This window comes from Ochotona princeps, chromosome 23 (genome assembly GCF_030435755.1).
Source record: "Ochotona princeps isolate mOchPri1 chromosome 23, mOchPri1.hap1, whole genome shotgun sequence".
NCBI lineage: Eukaryota > Metazoa > Chordata > Mammalia > Lagomorpha > Ochotonidae > Ochotona > Ochotona princeps.
The window spans coordinates 3,559,453-3,579,869 of NC_080854.1; the positions used below are offsets into that span (position 1 = coordinate 3,559,453).

Below are 20,417 nucleotides of genomic sequence, written 5' to 3' on the forward strand. Positions count from 1 at the left end.
GTTCATGTTTGGCAAGATCACAACCAGGAGAAAAGAGGATAAATGGAAGGCAGGTCAGGAATGAACCTTTAAAAGTTCTCATAATATTTGGACGATCATCAACATAAGAGCATTCAGTGAGAACATATGCTGTTTTATATGCTTTAAATATACATGTAGCAGGGCCAGTGCAATGTCATTGTAGGCTAATCATCTACCCTGTGGTGCTTGCATCCCATATGGGTGCTGCTTCGTGTCCCAGCTGCTCCACTTCTTTGCTTGTGGCCTGGACAGCCACAGAGGATGGTCCAAGTCTCTGGGACTCTGCACCCATGTGGGAGACCTAGAAGAAGCTCCTGGCTCCCTGCTTTGGATCAGCTCAGCTCTGGCCATTGTGGCAATTTAGGAAGCAAACCATCAAATGAAGACCTTGTGTTTCTCCTCGCTCTGTAAAATCAGCTCTCCAACTAAAAATAAATATATCTTTAAATATATAGGACACAAGCCTTCTAAGTTCTCTAAGCCATAATTTTAAGTGTCTCATGTCCCTGTGACTCTAATGATCCACCCAGAGTCTGAATGTGCCTTCTCACTGATAAAGGAAGTGCCATGACGCTGCTCCCCACCTTCTGCTCCCCCTGAAAATACTCCCTCCAGGGACAAGCTGTGAATCCAGAGACCGAGCAAAGCATGTGTCATTGGAGATGGAGAAGGTGGCCTGGGAGAACCCCCAACATATCCACACAGCTGGAAACAGCAAGCCCCTCCTCAAGCGCAAGAACCAGGGTCCTTCTAAAAATTCATGGCAAAAATGAAATTAAAAGGCAAGTTTATTCTGGTACAATTTTGAAATTCATGCATTCTTCCCCATAAATCACACTTCATGAACTTTTAAAAGATCTCCTTATACGCAGTTTTTAAAATATTTGCATCAAAAATAAATATCTTGAATTCTATTTTCACAAACCTGTTAAAGACCTTGCAGGTGCAACCTCAACTCTGTCAAAGCAATGTTGCCCTGTGCTATTCCTTCCCCACAGGCCCTCCGCTGGGCAACCCCACAGCAACCCTACCCTCCTGGCTTCTCCCAGTCCATCGTGTTACAGAGAATCATTCAGTTACTATGAGGGTGGTGAAGCCATTAAGAACTGCATAAAGTTCATTGACTGCTTTCTACTTCATGTAGTACTGGGTGCAGGTCAGAGTCAAGTACATATTATCAGAGAGAGAGAGAAAAATTCAGATTTCCAAATTATTTCTTGGCTATTCATTCCTCACTGACATATTCCTAGTCTCTGTATCCTTTTATTCTTTGATTTTCATTTATAAGCATATACACCCCCCACCGGCCTATGATGATGAATGTCTGACTGAAATTAAAGACCAATCTTCCCTGTTGGCTGTTCATCTTTCTGAAAAAAACATTTAAAAGGAAATCAGTGCTCCAGACAGCCAGCCAGGAGGCTGCTACTGCTGCTAGCAGCAAATGCTAATGTTTAAGGCTATTTGTGGTGTGAAGGTGGCATGTTCATGGGGTAAGATGGTGGGTAAGCCGAACTTAGGGGTGAGCGCTGCCACAGCGTTTACTTGGGCTGCCTGAACCCCATGTTGCAGGGCCTGAGTCTGAATCGCAGCTCAACCTCTGATTCCAGTTCCTTGCTAATGCACACCTGGAACATCTAGGACTGCTTTGGTGACCACTGATCATCAGAATTTAAGCTACTTCCACCACCATGACCCTTGGTAGACAGTCTGCCCTCAGGGATGAAGACAGATGTTCCAGCTCCCAAACGCACCCCAGACAGTAAGGAGAAAGCAGAAGGAAAGGGGCCTGTCAGCTGAGTACCCCTTGAGCACTTCTGTACACATCCCATCAGCCACAGCGAGGGACCACAATCACTCCAGTTGTGAGGGAGCAAGTTTGGTGGCTATAACGTCTCAGCTGCATGCATTACCAGCCTAACCAAGACCACTCTTCTCCTGAAAAAGCAAAATCACTGTGCAGACACTGGTTATGCAATGTGCAATCTCCCAGAACATGCAGCGGGCTTTTGTCGTGGGCAGGGACATGGTCTCCAGCAGCTCAGGGGACTTGGGAGAGGCCAGTGCTGAGTGGAGCAGCTCCCTTCCAGCAGGAAAGAGCACACTTGCCCAGAGTGCCTCCTGGACATCTTTCCCAACACATCCCTGCCCAGAAAGCAAATCTGCAGGCTGATTGTATTTACAGGGGAGTGGAGAGCTTTTCAGGCTTACCCACAAAGATCTACTGAACAAGTAGTGTTGTAGGAATGATACGCATTTGCTATCACCTAGAGCAAAATTGATTGGATTTCAGTGGAGTCGTTTTTGCTGTAATGAGGTGTGGAGAAGAGCCTGGAGAGGATAAAGAAACAACAGCAAGGAGAAACTCATACTTCTTCCTGGCATTGTTCCCTGGCAAATGCACTTTCAACCCTTTCCCCACCCTCACCCCCCAGAAAAGTAACTTCTCATAACCCTGTAGTTTTCTCAGCCACTATGCTCAGTATCCATGGGGTTAAGGAATTCATTCTAAAGAATTCACTAAGAGAAGGAAACAGACCACTAGCTGAAGTCGGGCAACAACAAATAGCAGGTGTAATCGTCCTTCCAGCCTTGAGCGTTGGGGATGAGATCAGAGGATTGTGACACCCAAGTTCAAGTCCTAATCCCATTACTCTTGAAGGTGACTTTATTTTTGTTAGAAATACAGTCTGCATAGTCAATCAAGTTCAGATGCGGTCATTAGGGCAGGCTCTAATTCAACAGGAATATTTCACCCTACCAATACCTTGAGCTTAAACTGTTCATTTCCGTTTGGGATGCCTGCTTTGCAGCCCCATTACAGCAGCCCAGCAGACGCGCCTGTGGTAGGTGGAACATCTTCACACCCCTCCCTGCATCCAGCACAATGCTTCCTTTCTCAGATGTCTGCATCCTTTGCCTCTGCTCATTCTGGCTCCGCCTCTACTTCTCAAGCCCCACAATCTTCAGTAACCATCAGTTACACACCAAGGCTCCAGTCCCTATAGATTGCAGAGTCAGTACCAGGAATATTCACTGACAGTCATACAGCGAAGGGAAGCCACGGGGCTTTCCACCCCAGTAGCAGTTGTCTCCTGCTCTGAACCAGGTGCCTATGTTTCAACATCTGTGCCCATGACTCACCCACAGACTTATGTAGAAACTGAAACTACCTTAGTGCAGGAAGTATCAGAGTAAGGGACTATGTCTGGGAGGTAGTTCTCACTCACTTCTGGTGACTAAACAAGTTCAACTATCTAACTGCATCAGTGGGTGAAAGCCCCTTAAATATAACTGCTTGCTCCAATAGCTGTTCTCTAACCTTTCTTTGATTCTCCTGGCCATCTTTGGGACAGGATCTGTTGGGACAGTGCACAGAAAAAGCTGGACAAGAAAGCAAAGTCCTCCCTTAATGAAAGTAAACTGGAAGAAATCTCACTTCCTAATAATCCATTCTCTAGCTTCTATTGTTTTTTTTTATTGGTTTTTTTTGAGAATTTTTATTTACATTGTATTTGAAAAATAGGCAAACATACATAGACATAGAGATGGAGCTATATACTGACATTTACCATTTAGTGATTCATTCCCCAAAAACTTCAATAGCCAGAACTGGGCTAGACTGAAGTCAGAAACCTGCCACTCAATCTAGGTATCCCACATGCTGGCAAGGACTCCACTACCTAACCCATCCCTGCTGCCTGTCAGTAGGATGCTAGAACTGGAAACAGAGCTGGAGCTGAATGTGGCTTTGCCATAGGATTTGGGTGTCCCAAAGTGATGTCTTAACTGTGACACAAAGTGCCCACCCTGAGCTTTTTGAGTATATCTCCAATATTCTATTACTTTTATAACTTTATTCTTTTTGCTTGTCAGAAAGAAGTTTTTAGTCAAAGCAAGCTGGTGTGGGACAATGGGTGACTCAGGTAATAGTGATGTGACTGCCTCACCTTCATGCCAGACTTGTGGCAGCAGGAATCAAGTCCTTCCTGGGGAGGATATAGTGGAGGTTCCCTGCTCTTGCTTTGGGAGTTTCCTGAGGCTGTGTGTGAGGTATAATTGACAACATGTGAGATGAATTTCTAGGTGTCTACAGAGATGAGCCAAATTATGTGTGGGTCTGAGGTTCCAAGCCAGAATGGTCCGGGTGGTCAATAGTTACTGCATCTGGGATGGTGAGCATGAAACCCTCCACCTGCATCAGGAAGTCCATCAGAGGCCTGCAACTCCCAGCTCTCTGCTGTTCCCACAGGGCTGAGCTTATTCTACCTGGTTGTGGACAGCATGGCAGGACAGAAATGATACAGGCCTGTGCTGTGTGAGGACTGCAACCAAGCCTCCATCTGCAGTTTTACAAAAAATTTTGAATTAGGAACCAGATGTGAGTCTAAGGAAGAATGGTTAAAAAAATTGTGGTACATCTATTCAATGGAATATTATTCAGCTGTCAAGAAGAACGATATTATTCTATTCAAAACCAGGTGGTCCCAACTAGAAACTATTATGCTCAGCGAAATGAGTCAATCACAAAAGAATAAATACCATATATTCTCTCTCATATAAGAAAGCCAACATGGAAAGGTAGAGTTCATCAAGTGCCCATGGAGTTCTGATCTAAATATAGATTGCTGCAAGTCAGGTCCCACGGCAAGAGATGGTGAAAATTCTCTGTTCTAGGCATGTTGGCATTTCATGGATGAAGTAACAGCAGAGTATATTTAGCATGTTGTGAACATGAATATGGCAAATTGGTAGTTTCCGTCAGTTGCTGGCAATAGTTTAGAGTGATGACAAATATTATTATGATTTTTTTTGTGTGTTATTTAGTTATGAGGAAAGTGTATGGTAAGCAGTCCATTTGATGGTTTACTAATTTTCTTGTTGTTGAGAAGTCCGAGTTGATTATGTATTTAATATGATAACCATTTGTGTGCTGTGAATTGCATTAAGAGTTATGTAGGGCAGAGATGATGCTTACTAAATGTACAAAATGGATTGATGAGATTAGCCAGTTAAATCTTTTCACCAGTAAGGCACTCAACAGCCCATGAGATATTTATTAAAAATGTCAAGTAAATCCTCTTATTTTTGTATCATACTGTCAAATAGCAGTAAAATAAACATGTTAAGATCCTTAATCTACTGCTATGTTTCACTGTAAAATTTACCTTTGTTAAAATTTGCTTCTGTTCAAATTTGTTGAGATCGCACGTAAAAGTATCCTAATATTACTTTGGCTGGTATTTTCTAATTACTGTATAATATATTGGGAATGCAAACTTTATTTGAATGTCAACTACAGTTAAGCATGTGCCGTTTGTTTTTCTTGCTCAGATTTTGTAATTTGATGGAATGTTTTTATTATAGTTTAATAAATGTTTGCTTTATTAAAAAAATAAAAAAAATAAAAAAAAGAAATCCAATGAAAAATCATATCAGGTTTTGGTACAAATTATATTATTTTAAAAATCATTGCATCTGTAACTGGTTGAGAAGAACCCACTGTAACTCATGAGGTTAGCTCTTCCTAATTCAAAATTTTTATTGTTTTTTAATTTAAAAAATCCAGGCAGGAAACAGCAAATATTTACTGCACATCAGCTTCTGTTTACCCAACTTGGTAAACAAAACATGAATGCATGTACCCCGTCAGAGGCCCCGACATCTCTGCTCTTGATTTCACCCACTAAGGGTGCCTGCCAATGTGTTTTTACTACAAAGATAACTCATTCAAAAAGACAGGGTTTACTAATAACAGCTCAATCCATGACTTTCAAAATATTTAAATTTTGTTTTAGAAATACGGTGACAGAGACAGAAACCTTCTATCTGCTGATTGACTCTCCAGTTGATGACAACAGCTGGGGCTGGGCCAGGCCAAAGCCAGGACACTGGAAGTCAAACAGTGCTGCACACCGGTGGCAGAGACTCACGCACTGAGCCACCACTAGCAGCTATCTCCTAAGATGCGCGTTAGCAGGAAGCCAGATCACAAGTGGGGTTGCAGACACTCCAAAATGGGATGTGGGCTTCCCTAGCAGCGCCTGCTCGGTCCCAATGTCATACGCAGCTTTCGGCTCTTCCTTTCCTCCTCCCTCTCTTACTCCTACCTTCTTTTCATCCTACCTTCCTTCCTTACTCCCTTCTTTCTCGCTCTATCTCCTTTCTGCCTTTCCCTTTCCTAGTGCAAGAGTATCAGTTCCACGCATCCAAACTGTGGAAGCAGAGCTGACAACAATTTCAATCGCACAAACTAAATACCCATTTTGCACCTCTGTTAAGCCACTGTTGCTAGAAGAAATTCAAGTCAGATGAATAGGAAGCACACTTTGCGTGAGGATAGATCTCTGGCATTCCTCAACGCATGTGGACCTGCATTAGCTTTGCTGAAAACTCGGACAAGGTAAAGTGGACCAATTATGACTTAGGATAATATTCCAAGAGAATTGCACTCCTTATCAGAGAGGATTGAAAGAACATTACTTGGGAATGCACCCATAACCACTACATGTTCTCATGCAAGACTTCAATGCAAAAAATAACATTGGACCAGTCTAGAAATTTATACCATTGGGCAACTCAGCATTCACATTTATCAAAAGTTGGAATCAGTTAATGTAGTTAACTGATCAGTGAATCAGTTAACTGCCCAATCACTTCATTAATGGACTGGTAAGGGAAACATGAATCAATAACACACAAAACAGGCCTTTACAAAGACTTACGGGATATCTGTCACATGCCAGGCATGCTTCTAGGACACAGAAAGCACAGCAGGCAAAAGTCCCTCCTCCTAGCAACTTGGACACCTGGTACATACAAAGTTACAGTAATGACATATCCTAGCAGCTTTGAGAAGCCCACCATCATAAAAAAAAAAAAAAAAACCTCACTTCACAAATCACAACTTGACTAAGAATGGCTATAGTGATAGTTCTGGGGAAATCTTAAAAAGCCCTGAGTGTTACAGCAAAACCAAGAGAATCCATTCTATTTTTTAACACAGTACGTCTGTTGACCAACCTATTACAATGGGCTCTGCAGAGTGATTTCCTGCACTTAAAACACCACCCCCATAGCTGAAAGGAAAACGCACAAATGAATTCGTGAAAACAAGAGAAGAGTTGGGATCCTTGAGAACTACACACAACCATTACGAGAAGCCTAGCATTCTGCTCTCTCAAAGATGCAGCAAATTTTGAGGGCAAACAGGACACTCAGCTCCTATAGAACTGGACAGAAAATGTGCACCATTAGTCAGGGTCCAGCAAAGCCACACAGCGGACTAGGCCGCTCCTTGTGATGCTGGCATTCATGTCAGAGCATAAGTTCGAGTCCCAGCTGCTCTACTTTTGATCCACATCCCTACTAATGTATCATCTAGGAAAGAAGTGGATGATGGCTCAAGTACTTGGAACCAGTTCCCCTGTCTGCAAGACCCGGATGGAGCTCTAGGTTATTGCCTTCAGCCTGGCCCAGTTCCAGCCATTGCAGTCATCTGGGGAATGAACCAGTAGATCTCCCCCTCCTCCCTCCCATCTACCTTCCTAGTTACTCTCATTTTCAAACAAATACAATCTTTTTAAAAACTCAATAACCTCAAATGGCAAGGATCTAGTGGGGAATCTGAAAAAAATAAAATTATGAGCCTTATCTTTACATAGTTAGATTATCAGTAGAAACTTACGGCTTCATTATATTTCTATATTTTTCTACAAGGAAATATCAGCAATGATTAATGCTCTATGAACTAAGAATTTCCCCATAAGATAAAATGGCACCCTATTCCTTAATGCAGAGACTGTAATACTAAGGTGCCTAAAAGTAATTTAATGCATCAGAAATCGGAAGCGAAAGCTAAATTGTCTAATTTAATTTTAATTTCAAGACTATCTCGACCCTAAGCGATAAGATATGGGATCACTTTGAATGCATGTGATTCCTACCTGCATCTTCTGGTTTCTCTGCAATGATCATCTGCATGACTGATGCAATTCTTACTTAAACTGCAATTTTCTAACTTTTCAAAATTCTATATATTCTACACTGGCAGTCAAAACAGAGAGCACAATCACAGCAGAGCCATCCATTTGTTCTCTAAAGTAATGCCTGGAAATGTCTCTAGGTTTAAATTATTTCCCTCTTTGAAACGATCCATAGAAGTTCAGAGAGGTCATAACATACAAACTCTTCTGAAATTAGCTATTTGAACAAAATACACAGGTGCCAAGTCCTCGATCCACTCCACTCTGCAACCAATCAGAGGGAGCTCTGATGAGTCAGGGGAAAGAGATGCATGGACACAGGGAGAAAATGGAATAGTGAGGCAGCTTTGGTTTTTAAGTCCCTCTCCCATGCAACTCGTGCCAGGATGAAAGAGTTTCCTGATGACAGTAAAACAACGAAACCCAGGGTCAGCTAACTCCTTTATGATGGGTTTTTAAAGCTCCCTTTAAGATGAGCTTTTCCTTCCTTCTGCTCCTAACCCCATCCCTCAGTAATCCAACAGTGGACAATAGAGCCAGAGAACAATTTGTCACATCCATGGATTCCTCTACCTGCAAAGCCAAATTTAATCAGTTGCCCTTCTAAACAACTTGAAAAATGTGACTGTGTTCTCGGGCTAAGGTCAGGGTTACAGACACAGGCAGAATGACTTCAACAGCGGTGACCGAAAAAGCAAGTGCTATGGCATCCGTAACAGTCATTCTCACCATCGAGAGAAGCAGGTGCTGCCATCACCCTTGGATGTGATAGGATGGAAGCTGCAAAGTCTCAGGAGGATGAAGAGCTAGGACCACAACACAAAGCCAAGAAAGAAAACAACTTGATGGGCGCCACAGTCTCAGAAAGCACCTGCAATTCTCACACCACTGCCCTCTCTGGTTATATCTTTTTGAAACAATTCTTCCATGGGCTGCCCATAGGTCATGACTGAAACTTCATTTGGAAGGCACCTGTCTCCATCATCTTTGCTCATTCCCTCTCCAAGCATGAAGTGTGAGAGTCCCAAATAGGAAGGTACCCCAAGAGAACAATTCTTTCTTCCAGGCCTATATAAGCCTTCTACTAGCTGACACTTCTTTTAATCAGTTCTACTTCTGGGCACATTGAACAAAGCCATCTGACTTTGCAGACATCAATGCATGTCTATGAAAAGAACCCACTTTGTATGATGACCCCACAACAGGAAGCAATCCACTTCAAAGTGTGGTAAGCTCTCAGGGTTCTGGTGCTTTAAAAAAAAAAAAAAAGGAAAAAAAATCTAGCTCTGATTCTCTGATTCTTCATTGTTCAGGCCTCCAAGGAGCCTGGTCATGTAAGAGATGAAAAGGATCTTCTCAAAGCTCCATGTAAAAGAAACGATTTCACAGTCACTGTTTCCTTCCAAATACCATCTTCTGCTCCACAGCTGGAGACCTGCAAAGATGAAAATCAAGGGGCCCTAACCAACAGGGTGGAAACCTAGTTGGATTAATTAGAGGTTGCAGGAACACATAATGCCACAAATTGGGGGATTCTGAGGTGCCCTCCCCACCCCGTGAATATTCCACTCATCCTTATAATACATTCAATACCATAGGATGGCTTTAAGTAGACATGTTTGTCTTTTTATCACTATTGAATAAAACTGAATTCAAAATATCTTTACTTCCTACTGCTTTGGCATGTTCACTTTTGAAGGTTTCTACTCAGACATTGCAATCATCCTGTCCTTGTCCAAGAAATGATACAGTGGCCTCTAACAGTGGCAATACTAAGAAAAGGAACTGGTGGTACCTTTTATTTTTGGCAAGTGGTCATTTTATTCATTAGAATTTGAATGTTAGAAGAAGTGAGGGCGGTACCCTAAGTGGAGACTAACATTGCTATCAATTTTTCCTTCATACATATTGAAACTGTTTTCATTGCATTTATGTTTTAAATTCATAGTTAATTATACCTCTGACATGTTACCATTACTTATCACACCCCTCCATAGATTCAAACTCGGGGAGCCATTTTAAAGAGCAGTCCATTGACATGAGTTCACCTGGAAGCTAAATGCAGTGCCTGCTACCAGCTCACAACAACTTTCCCAAAACAAAAGCAGCTACTCTCACGAAAAGCAGAGACTTCAAGTGACTGACCACTGACACACTGACTTTATCCAAATAAATGGAGAGGCTTCAACACACTCCTGTGTGGCCGGAAGACTTGGCAGCAACCCTCACAATTAGAGCTGATTTATACTTCTTACCACAGGTCCCGGGATGGTGCCGACCCTCCCTCAGAAAGAGCTATACCTGCTCTGGGGATACTGCACTCCACCACTGACAACGCATGGGAAACTTCAGGGGCACAAGGCCCCATCCCAGCACCGGATCAGGTGCATCAACCCTCTGCCACTTGCTACATGCAGGAGGCTTGCCTTGTTCTGCTAATGGCTGAGGCCAACTGAAAATGACAGGCTGGGAACTTTTCACGTGGAGACAAATGAAAATGATCCCAAACACATGAAGATGCTGGGACAGTAAGGAGCACATATTCACGAGCACAAGCTTGTAATGTTTCATTACAAGATTTTTTTTTTTTAAAGATTTTATTATTAGTGGAAAGCCGGGTATACAGAGAGGAGGAGAGACAGAGAGGAAGATCCTCCATCCGATGTCTCACTCCCCAAGTGAGCCGCAACAGGCCGGTGCTGTGCCGATCTGAAGCTGGGAACCAGGAACCAGGAACTTCTTTCGGGTCTCCCACGCAGGCGCAGGGTCCCAAAGCCTTGGGCTGTCCTCGACTGCCCTCCCAGGCCACAAGCAGGGAGCTGGATGGGAAGTGGAGCTGCCGGGATTAGAACCGGCGCCCATACGGGATCCCAGGGCTTTCAAGGTGAGGACTTTAGCCACTAGACCACCGTGCCGGGCTCCACATGAAGTATTGATTTAAGACTTGTCAAGGTTGCCTACAGATGGTTAAAAGAATATGTCACATTTCTTAACATCTTCTAATGAGGGCCCGGCGGCGTGGCCTAGCGGCTAAAGTCCTCGCCTTGAACACGCCGGGATCCCATATGGGCGCCGGTTCTAATCCCGGCAGCTCCACTTCCCATCCAGCTCCCTGTGTGTGGCCTGGGAAAGCAGTGGAGTATGGCCCAGAGCCTTGGGACCCTGCACCCACTTGGGAGACCTGGAAGAAGTTCCTGGCTCCTGGTTCCAGATCGGCGCAACACCGGCCGTTGTGGTCACTTGGGGAGTGAATCATCGGATGGAACATCTTCCTCTCTGTCTTTCCTCTCTGTATATCTGACCTTGCAATAAAAATAAATAAATCTTTAAAAAAATATTTCATGTGTGTAAAATATTCATCTGCATTCAGTTTCAGTTATTAGTTGTATTTTTTTTTAATGTTTGAAAAGTACTACAGCATACCAAGTGGCTTTATTTCAGATACTCCAGACTTTAAAGGCCTGTGAACCAAAAAGAGGGGTTACTGTTTAAGCTCATCTCCTCTGGGTCAAGAGCAATCCCTCTAACATTAAGGGGTGCCACATTCCACACAAGACCTCACATCTTCAGTAGGTTCCAGCATTCCCCATGTCTGCACCACAGGACCCCACTTGCTTGTAGCTTTATGTTGTACTTATGCACTCCAACATGAGCTTAGTTGATTCACTTAAAACAACTTTACCCAATGTTTTTTAAGGGCAATCTTCACTTCCCATCCCTGAAAACTGACTCGGTCGAGGGCATCTATCTTTGCATTTGGTTGCTTCTATCCTCTGATCACAAGTGTTTTTCTGGACTCTTGGTCTACTAGAGGAACTACAATTGTTCTGGCTTTCCATGATCATAACGTTGCCTGTGGATTCTTTCAGCCACACCAAGACAGCTCTGTATGTGTATTTCTTTAACAACAACAAACACATTTTCAATCCTAGTTTACACAAAATCCTGTGTTTTTTTTCTAAGGAGTCTTTACCAATTAGGCAAATTAAAGGCTAAATATTTGACTATTAACAAAGCAGCATTATTGTTGTTAATCCTATGACCTTTGGTACTTCTTGGTTTTAAATTTCTAAGACCCTATATTTTAAAACAATTTAACAACGTGGAATTTACAAAGAACGCACATACATGATTACAGTTGACATACATTTGGATTCTATCTTCTCATATTTATGTTTATCAACACAATTTTGATGATAAACAGCTGCACTTGCTCAAAATACAGCCTATTTGGGAACAACAGACATGTGATACGCCTTTCATTTAGCAATCTGTGTCATTTGTCATCTCTGCATATATCAGCACCATGCGTCATATCAGCATATATCATGTATGACTGCTGGCTTGTTTCAATGTCTTATACAGTTTCACTCTTGGTCAGCAGACGTTTGCTCAAGTTGGTTTATCTGTCTTAAAGCTCAAGCATCATATTTATTGTTGAAAGCACTCTTGCTCTTCGGGAAAAGCAAACAAACTAACAAAAGTCCATCTGCCTCCAACCAAAGCGTACAGTTATAGCTTCCAAAAAAAGCTTCGGCTGCCCTTCGGTGGGGAGTAATAGCAGACACCACCACAACAGTACAAGAAGTACTTGTTCATGGTTTCCTGTGAGTACTAATCAAAGTCAGAAGGGAACTGTCCAACACCTTTAGAACAAAGCACAAAAACCAACGTGACTTGATCTGGAAAGATTTCTAAGTTCATGTAGTTTCAGTTTATTTACTTGTTGTGCTCTTTTGGTGTTATTGTGAATAATTTCCTTTTCAATTCCATATGATCATTGTTAAGATTTATAATGATAGCAGGGGGCAGCACCATTCCACACCTGCATGGCAGGGGCGGCTGGGGCACAGACGTGCAGGGCGCCGGGGGTGGCACCGGTGGGAGTGAACAGGGACCTGGGGCTCATGTCCAGGCAGGCAGAGTGAGCCTGGAGATGCAAACCCCCAGGGGCTTGGTCCTGTGTGGTGTAGGGGAACGGGAGGGGACCCAGGTTAGCATGCTGGGCTGGTGGGCTGGGCTTACGGAACTTTATTTTTTTTTTTTAATTTTGATCATCTTTACATAGTTGATTAGGGCACAAAGGGTTGAGGGCTACAGGAAGTGGGTAAGACCACTGTTTTCACATTATTTTTTTCCTAGATCTGGAGTAAGCAGAGAATAAAGGGAGAAGCACACCATCGCAGGTCGCCAATGTGGGGCATGCTCCGAAGGTCCTGCTCAAGTAGTTTTTTTTTTTGTTTGTTTTGTTTAATTGTTACTTTTTTATTATTATTTTTAATTCATTAATTACATTGTATTATGTGACACAGTTTCATAGGTACTTGGATTCTCCCCACCCCTCCCCAAACCCTCCCACCATGGTGGATTCCTCCACCTTGTTGCATAACCACAGTTCAAGTTCAGTTTTGATTCCCCCATTGCAAGCATATACCAAACATAGAGTCCAGCATCTTATTGTCCAGTCAAGTTCAACGGCTTCTTAGGTATACCCTCTCTGGTCTGAAGACAGAGCCAGCAGAGTATCATCACGATCAATTAAAAACTCCAACATACCTTCAGCACAAATTTACACCATTATGGAATTAATTGACATAGTAATGAGTAACCAATATGGTAAAAGTAAATGCGAGTTTTGCTCAAGTAGTTTTGATAGTCCAACAGTGTGAATTGCTGCCAATCTCATCATTCCAAGCACGATGAAGTCTCTCCAGAATCTACAGGCTGACACAGTCCACTTTAGAGTCTCCGTTTGCCCAGATGTTCACTGCCAACACATGGTTGGGGCAGATATCGATTTGTTCTGTCCTCCGTCCTGTTGTGGTACCACGTGTCCTCTGCAGGTTCCGATGGACTGCCATATCCTCTATGTACATTTGGATTTGATGTCTACTGTTCCATCTGAGCCTCTGAGGAGGCTCAGCTTTGACGCTTGCACTCCATGGTCAGACCATGGAACCTGTACTTCTCGTCATGGTTGAGGTTCTGAGATCATCAGTGCAGTTGGAGGGAACCCAAAAGAAGCTTTATCTGAAGTGATTACAGGCATGATTCCTGTGTGTGTATGTTGGTACAGGATCTGGCAGAGTCCATCACCCCAATCAGCCCATGCATATACCTGTTGTTGCAATTGCTGGGTCAGTTGTGTTTCCAACTCTGTCTTCCACATGTAGTAATGGGTGTTGCAGTCCAGCCTGATGCTGACACTGATTCCCAGCATACACTCGGCCCTCACGCAAACCAGCAGGAGATGCAACCTAGTCGGGGTGACTCCCAATAACTCCCACCAGGCCTGCCCCCTGCCCTAGTTCCCATGCTTGCCAATATGTATAGCAGACTGGTCCAGTCTGTCCCACATCCCATTTAGCTCTCCTACATGTCATTGGGAATTGAAGACTAGTTCAACCTGACTAGCTCCACTATCCATCTCACACATGCTTGTGGGTGCCGTTCTGTCTAGGCACGTCTGCCCCAGTCCTGGTTTTCATGCTCTACAGTGGGAGTGGTAACCCAAGAGGGAGGTGCCCACTGTTTCCCTAATGGGCCCATTCCCAATCCTGGATCTTGTACTCTCCAGGTGGTTCTGCAGTTTACCTTGACAGATTTTGCCCCCTATGCCAGCATCTGTCAGCTGATGCTTCAGCAAAGCCTCACCCACTCTGATTTATGCTTGCACCAGCAGGAACAGTCAACCCAGCCTAGCTTTTCCCTGATCTAGTTCACATGAGGCCCACAAGTGTTGCAGCTCTGCCTGATCTGGCCTACCCAATGCCAACTCGTGCTCTCCAGTGGGAGTGGTGTTCCAGCAGGGGAGCCCTCCACAGTTTCCCTACCAGCTTTACCCCTTCCCCCTACCCTCCGCCGGGTCTTGCATGTGCTGGTTGGGCGCCGTGGCCCAGTCTGGCATGGCCTGCCTCACCTCAGCTTTTGCCAGTGGGTGCTACAGCACGGCCTGACCCGGCCCACTCCCAATTCCAGCTCAGGTTGGTGGGGGCTAAAGCCCAGCCCAGCCCAGCCAGCACCCAGTCCAAGCCATATTGTATACTGGTATGTGTTACAACCAGACCTGGCCCGACCCACACTCTATTCTTGTGCTGCAATTCGCCAGTGGGTGATGTGAACTGGCCCTGCCTAGTTCGTCGCCAACCTTTGCCAAATGTATGCCGCTGGGTACTGTTCCCTGGCCTAGTCTGGGCTGCTCCCTATTGTGATTCTTGCAGTCACCTGCATGCACTGTGTCACAACAGAGGAGTTTCCCAGCTCCTCCATCAGACTCATTCTGGGCTTGAGGAACTTTAAATGGGCCTGCATCTCAGGTGTGTTCAGGAGTAAGGTCCCAGGCCCATACACGTGCTGGGCACTTTGGACCATAATGGGCAGGCAGAGCTCCAGCCAGCACACCACCCCACCAGAAGTCTAGATTTTGGAATGCTGGGCTGGGGAACCCATGTGCTCCTGGGCACAGGGACTGTCAATTAGGGAAAGGGGCAGGGGGACATGAGGGAGGGAGGAATGCTGAGGGACTCCCAACAAGGCCACTGTACTTACAGGCAAGCGAGGGAGCTGAGACTGAGCAGTTTGAGTAGGGAATGGGAGGGCCTTTGAGGGACAAACCGAAGAACCAGCACATGTGGGAGACCTGAGCTGGGGTAGTGAGCATTGACCATCACCGAATACCACTCCCTGGCACACACTAAAGCGAGGGCTGTGGCTTACCTGGCAGGGCTAGATCTCAGTATCCACCAGTGAGAGTCAGAACAGGGGACCGGTGATGTTAGGCTGGCCATGACACTAACCAGCACGTGACAGAATCAAGTTTGGGAGCAGAATCAGGGGAGGACAGGGCAGGGGGAGGGACGCATTGTATGTGAGCTCACACCTGTGGAATCGTAATCTCCACTGGCACACAGAAGATCTATGACTGAGACCAGGCCTGGTCGGGGAGCTAAGGGGATGCCCCAGTTGGGTTTTGGTTCCCATTGGTGAGTGTGACAGCCACAATGAAGACAGCAATCTGAGCTGGACATGATTCCAATGTCCCTCAGCACAGGCGTAGACTGGATCTGGGGTGTGCAAGACCGGGTTAGACTCCAGCACCCACTGATGCTCATGAGATCCAGGGTGAGTGTAGGACAGGCTGGGCTAGGACTCTGGCCCCACTGAATCACATGAGAGCTATGTCTAGGCATGGACAAGGTGTGGCTAGGCTTGCAGCACCCAATAGTAAGAACCAGAATGGGTGTGGGCTAATTGGGCAAGGCCGCTGTTCTTGCCAGGACAGGAGACAGGCTAAGTCAGTAAGCACCAAGGACCCACCAGTGTGCGTACAATCTGCCACTGGGAGGAGACCTGATAAAAGAGTTTGGGGAACTCCTCTGCCAGGATTCAGTCCCTGCAGGTAAACGCAAGAACCAAGGCTGGAAGTAGCCCAGACCAGGCCTGATTATGGTATCTACCAGCATTCATGTGGGTCAGGACTGGGGGTGGGCCAGACTGAGCTAGTCCATAGCTAGTCTCATAGATATGAGAATCAAGACAGGATGCAGGATAGGCCAGTTCAGGCTGCCAGTTCAGATTAGGGCCAGGACTGGAGGTTGGCTAGGCTGGGTTAGGCTGTAGCACCTGCCAGGAAATGCTGAAGTGAAGCGGGCCATGCCAGACTAGGCCACACATCCACCAGCACATGTGAGAATCGGGAGTGGAGGGATACAGTGTGAGACTGGAAGGGGACTGTATGGGCTCCCCTGCTGAGCCACTGCTCCCATTAGAGAGAATGAGAACTGGGAATGGGGGCTGACTAGGCCAGGCAGGGCTACACCTGTTGGCCTGCATGTCAGTTGGGTTAGGGGGAGAACTAGGCTGTGCTAACCGACTGTACCCACTGGTGCATGCATAAGCCAGAGTGGGTGAGAACTGGTTGGGTTTTGCTGCAGCATCAGCTGGCAAGTGCTGGGACCTAGGATAAATCCTGTCAAGCGAGAGTACAGAACTACCTGGAGAGTGCAAGATCCAGGAATGGGAGTGGGCCTAGTAGGGAAACTGTAGGAACCTCTGATGGGCTGCAGCTCTCATGGGTGAGCATGAGAACCAGGCTGGAAGAGGGCCTGGCTAGACAGGTGGTAGCACCCACCAATATGAGTGTGGGCTGGATAGTGGGGTTGGTTGGGTTGAATTAGGCTTCAACGCCTAAACTCGTGTATGAGAACTGATGGAATATGGGACAGACTGGACCATTCTGCTGCACATACCAGCAAGCACAGGAACCAGGCTGGGGGTGGGCTTGATAAGGGCTATTGGGGGGTCACTCCAACTAGGCTGTAGTTCCCACTGATAAATGTGAGAGCCAAGTGTGTGGTGCACAGGGTTGGGCTGGGCTACAACATCCATTGGCTTATGGAAGAGACAGGACTGGAGACAGAACTGACCCAGTAATTGCAACTGCTAGTGTATTCACAGGCTGATATGGGTGATAGAACCAGACCCTTGAACTGCTGGACTCAGAGTTCCAACCATGGGGAGAACCACAGGACATGTGGTTTGACTGTGGAGGGCATGTGCACTGGCCTCCTCAGTAGCTTAGATCGAGCAGTGGACGGCATGCCCAGATGCACATGGAGGATATGGCAGTCCATTGGGACCTGCAGAGAACATCTGGTACCATAATAGAGGAAGGAGAGTAGACCAAATTGTACAACTATCCCAGCAAAATGTTGGCAACAAGTACCTGGGGGAAGGGAGGCTCTAAGGCAGACTTTCAGCCAATGGACTTTGTATTTACTCATCCTTGGATCTGCAAGATCGACAGCATGTCAGAACTATCAAACTATTGAAACCACTTTAGCAGAACCCTTGGAATACGCTCCACACTAGGACCATGAGATGATAGTGGGTGGTCATTCCCCATCCCTGGATACTGACGTAGTTGGGAGACTGGGTGCAGCTTCTCTCATCTCCCCTCTTCCCCCAGATACAGGAAGAAGAACAAAGAAAATGTGGAAACAATGGTCTCACTCACTCCCCTCAACCCTCAACACTTCCCACCCTAACCAACTAAATAAACATCATGAAAAACAAAATTTTTAAAAAATTTATGGGACCAGCGTGGTAGCCTAGTGGCTAAAGTCCTCACCTTGTATGCGCTAGAATCCCATTTGGGTGCCAGTTTGTGTGCCGGTGGCCCTGCTTCCCATCCAGCTCCCTACTCGTGGCCTGGGAAAGCAGTCAAAGACAGCCCAAAGCCTTGGGACCCTGTCCCCACACGGTAGACTCGGAAGAAGCTCCTGGCTCCTGGCTTCGGATCAGCTCAGCTCTGCCCACTGCAGCCACTTGGGGAGCAAGTCAGAGCATAGAAGATCATCCTGTTTCTCCTCCTTTTTGTATATCTGACTTTCTCATAAAAATCAATAAATCTTTAAGATTTATAACCATGCCATTGAGATCCATTTATTGGAATTGCAATCTTATTACAATTTGTAGGAATTTCAACTTTTTAGAAGATGATTGTATTTTTCTGAGTATAGCATCTAATGGTAAACACAATACATTAGTTTTTCAGCAGTTCATTTCTGGCTACGGGACAAGCAAATGATTTCCTTCTGCTTGGTCAAGTAAATCTAGGCTGAGCCTACACAGGAAAGTCCCTCTACTTCCATACACTAATCACAGACCACACATTTGCTTGTACATGTTCACATTTAGCCTATCACCATTATTTCTTTTAGAGATTTATTTTTATTGGAAAGTCAGATATACAAAGAGGAGGAGAGATAGAGAGGAAGATATTCCATCCAATGATTCACCCCCCAAGTGGCTGCAACGGCTGGTGTTATACTGACCCAGAAGCCCGAAGCCTCCTTTGGGCCTCGCATGCAGGTACAGTGTCCCAAGGCTTTGGGCCGTCCTCGACTGCTTTCCCAGGCCACAAGTAGGGAGCTGGATGGGAAGCAGGACCACCAGGATTAGAACTGGTGCTGGGCCCTATCACCTTATTTTTAATGCAAGGCAGTTTCAGTGTTGTAATGTTACCAATGTGTCTTTTTAAAAAAAACAACAGAAGTATTTGCGAGCTTAATATTATGTTCGCTACAGTTTCTGAAAAGCAATTAAGAAAATCAACAAAAATGATTAAAAAACACAAATTTAAAAGAACTATCAAAACATACAAATATTCTGTGACTTCACTGGAAATTTCATGTGTGTTTATTTCCAAAGTTCATACAACATTCAACATACAGCTTAAAATAATAGAACCATGAAACTTCCCCAAATACATGGCTTATTACTGTCTTTAGTTAGAGTTCATTATATTGTACACCCCTCAACCAAAACAGATGCCAACCTGTAATAACTTAGAAAATAAACAGAAGTACAAATTGCTGATAAAGTTACAGTCCCTGGAAGCTTCTGCTTGAAGGTAGTAATACAGTTTTTGCATAGATTTAAATGGTATGCCTCTCCTGATTTCAACATCCTGAAGTCAATTTACAATTAGCACACTTAAAGAACTGAAAGTGACAGGAGAAATTAGGCTATGTTTTACAGTAAATATTTTTCCCAACTAGTGGCATCAGGTAAACAGATGCCCATAGTGAAAAATATTTTTTTAAAAAAACTTTTTAATTCTATTTTACTTCTAGTGTTATATTACCTTTCACATTAAAAATATTTAAAATTCCTCCAATTTCAATCTTAAAAATTTTATCAGAACAATATGGTAGAATATGTAAAAAGCACAAAAAGAAGGCTAGTCCAGAAGAACTTACCAGACATTACAACTCAGTAGAACAGCGCTGCATTGGAAACACAGTAATACTGACACAAAATACAGAGACAGGGAACAGAACAGAGGACCCCAAACAGATCCAGGCATGTCTGTCACAAGAATGGCATTTCACTTCTACGAAAAACAAAGTTCTCGAAATAATTAGGAAAAAATTCCTTCGAGGAACTGTGCACAAAACATAAAATTAGAGATCTGAACAATTAAAAACGGAAAGATTTAAATGAATATTTGCATGATCTGGAAGGAAAGTTAATAATATGACTTCAGTAAAACAGGTAACTCAGAAACAATAAATGAAAGGACTTTTGATTAAATGCTGAATAATAGTTTTCATTTGGCAAATGACATCATAAACAAGATAAAAACTATAAATCTACATCTGCACAAAAGTAACAAGATTCATATTTCTGAAACATAAGTTTCCATAAAATGAGAAGGAAAAACACTATTAAATGGGAAAATGGGCAGTAGAAATGATCATGAAGGAAAGAGAAACTCAAATATACAATTAACATATAATATACACTCAACATCAGTGACAGGGAAGGACATGTCAATTAAGGTCATCAGAAACAGAGGACTGGCAAGGACGAATAGGGTGACATCCAGTGCTGGTGAGAATGTAGGAG

At 44.4% G+C, this 20,417-nt stretch overlaps 1 protein-coding gene across 4 annotated transcripts in view; it reads right to left on the bottom strand.

The window, feature by feature from the left end:
• The window catches only part of MAST4 (microtubule associated serine/threonine kinase family member 4), a 606,692-nt gene that overhangs the window by 247,292 nt on the left and 338,983 nt on the right, over positions 1-20,417 (bottom strand). The gene's annotated exons all lie outside the window — the stretch shown is intronic.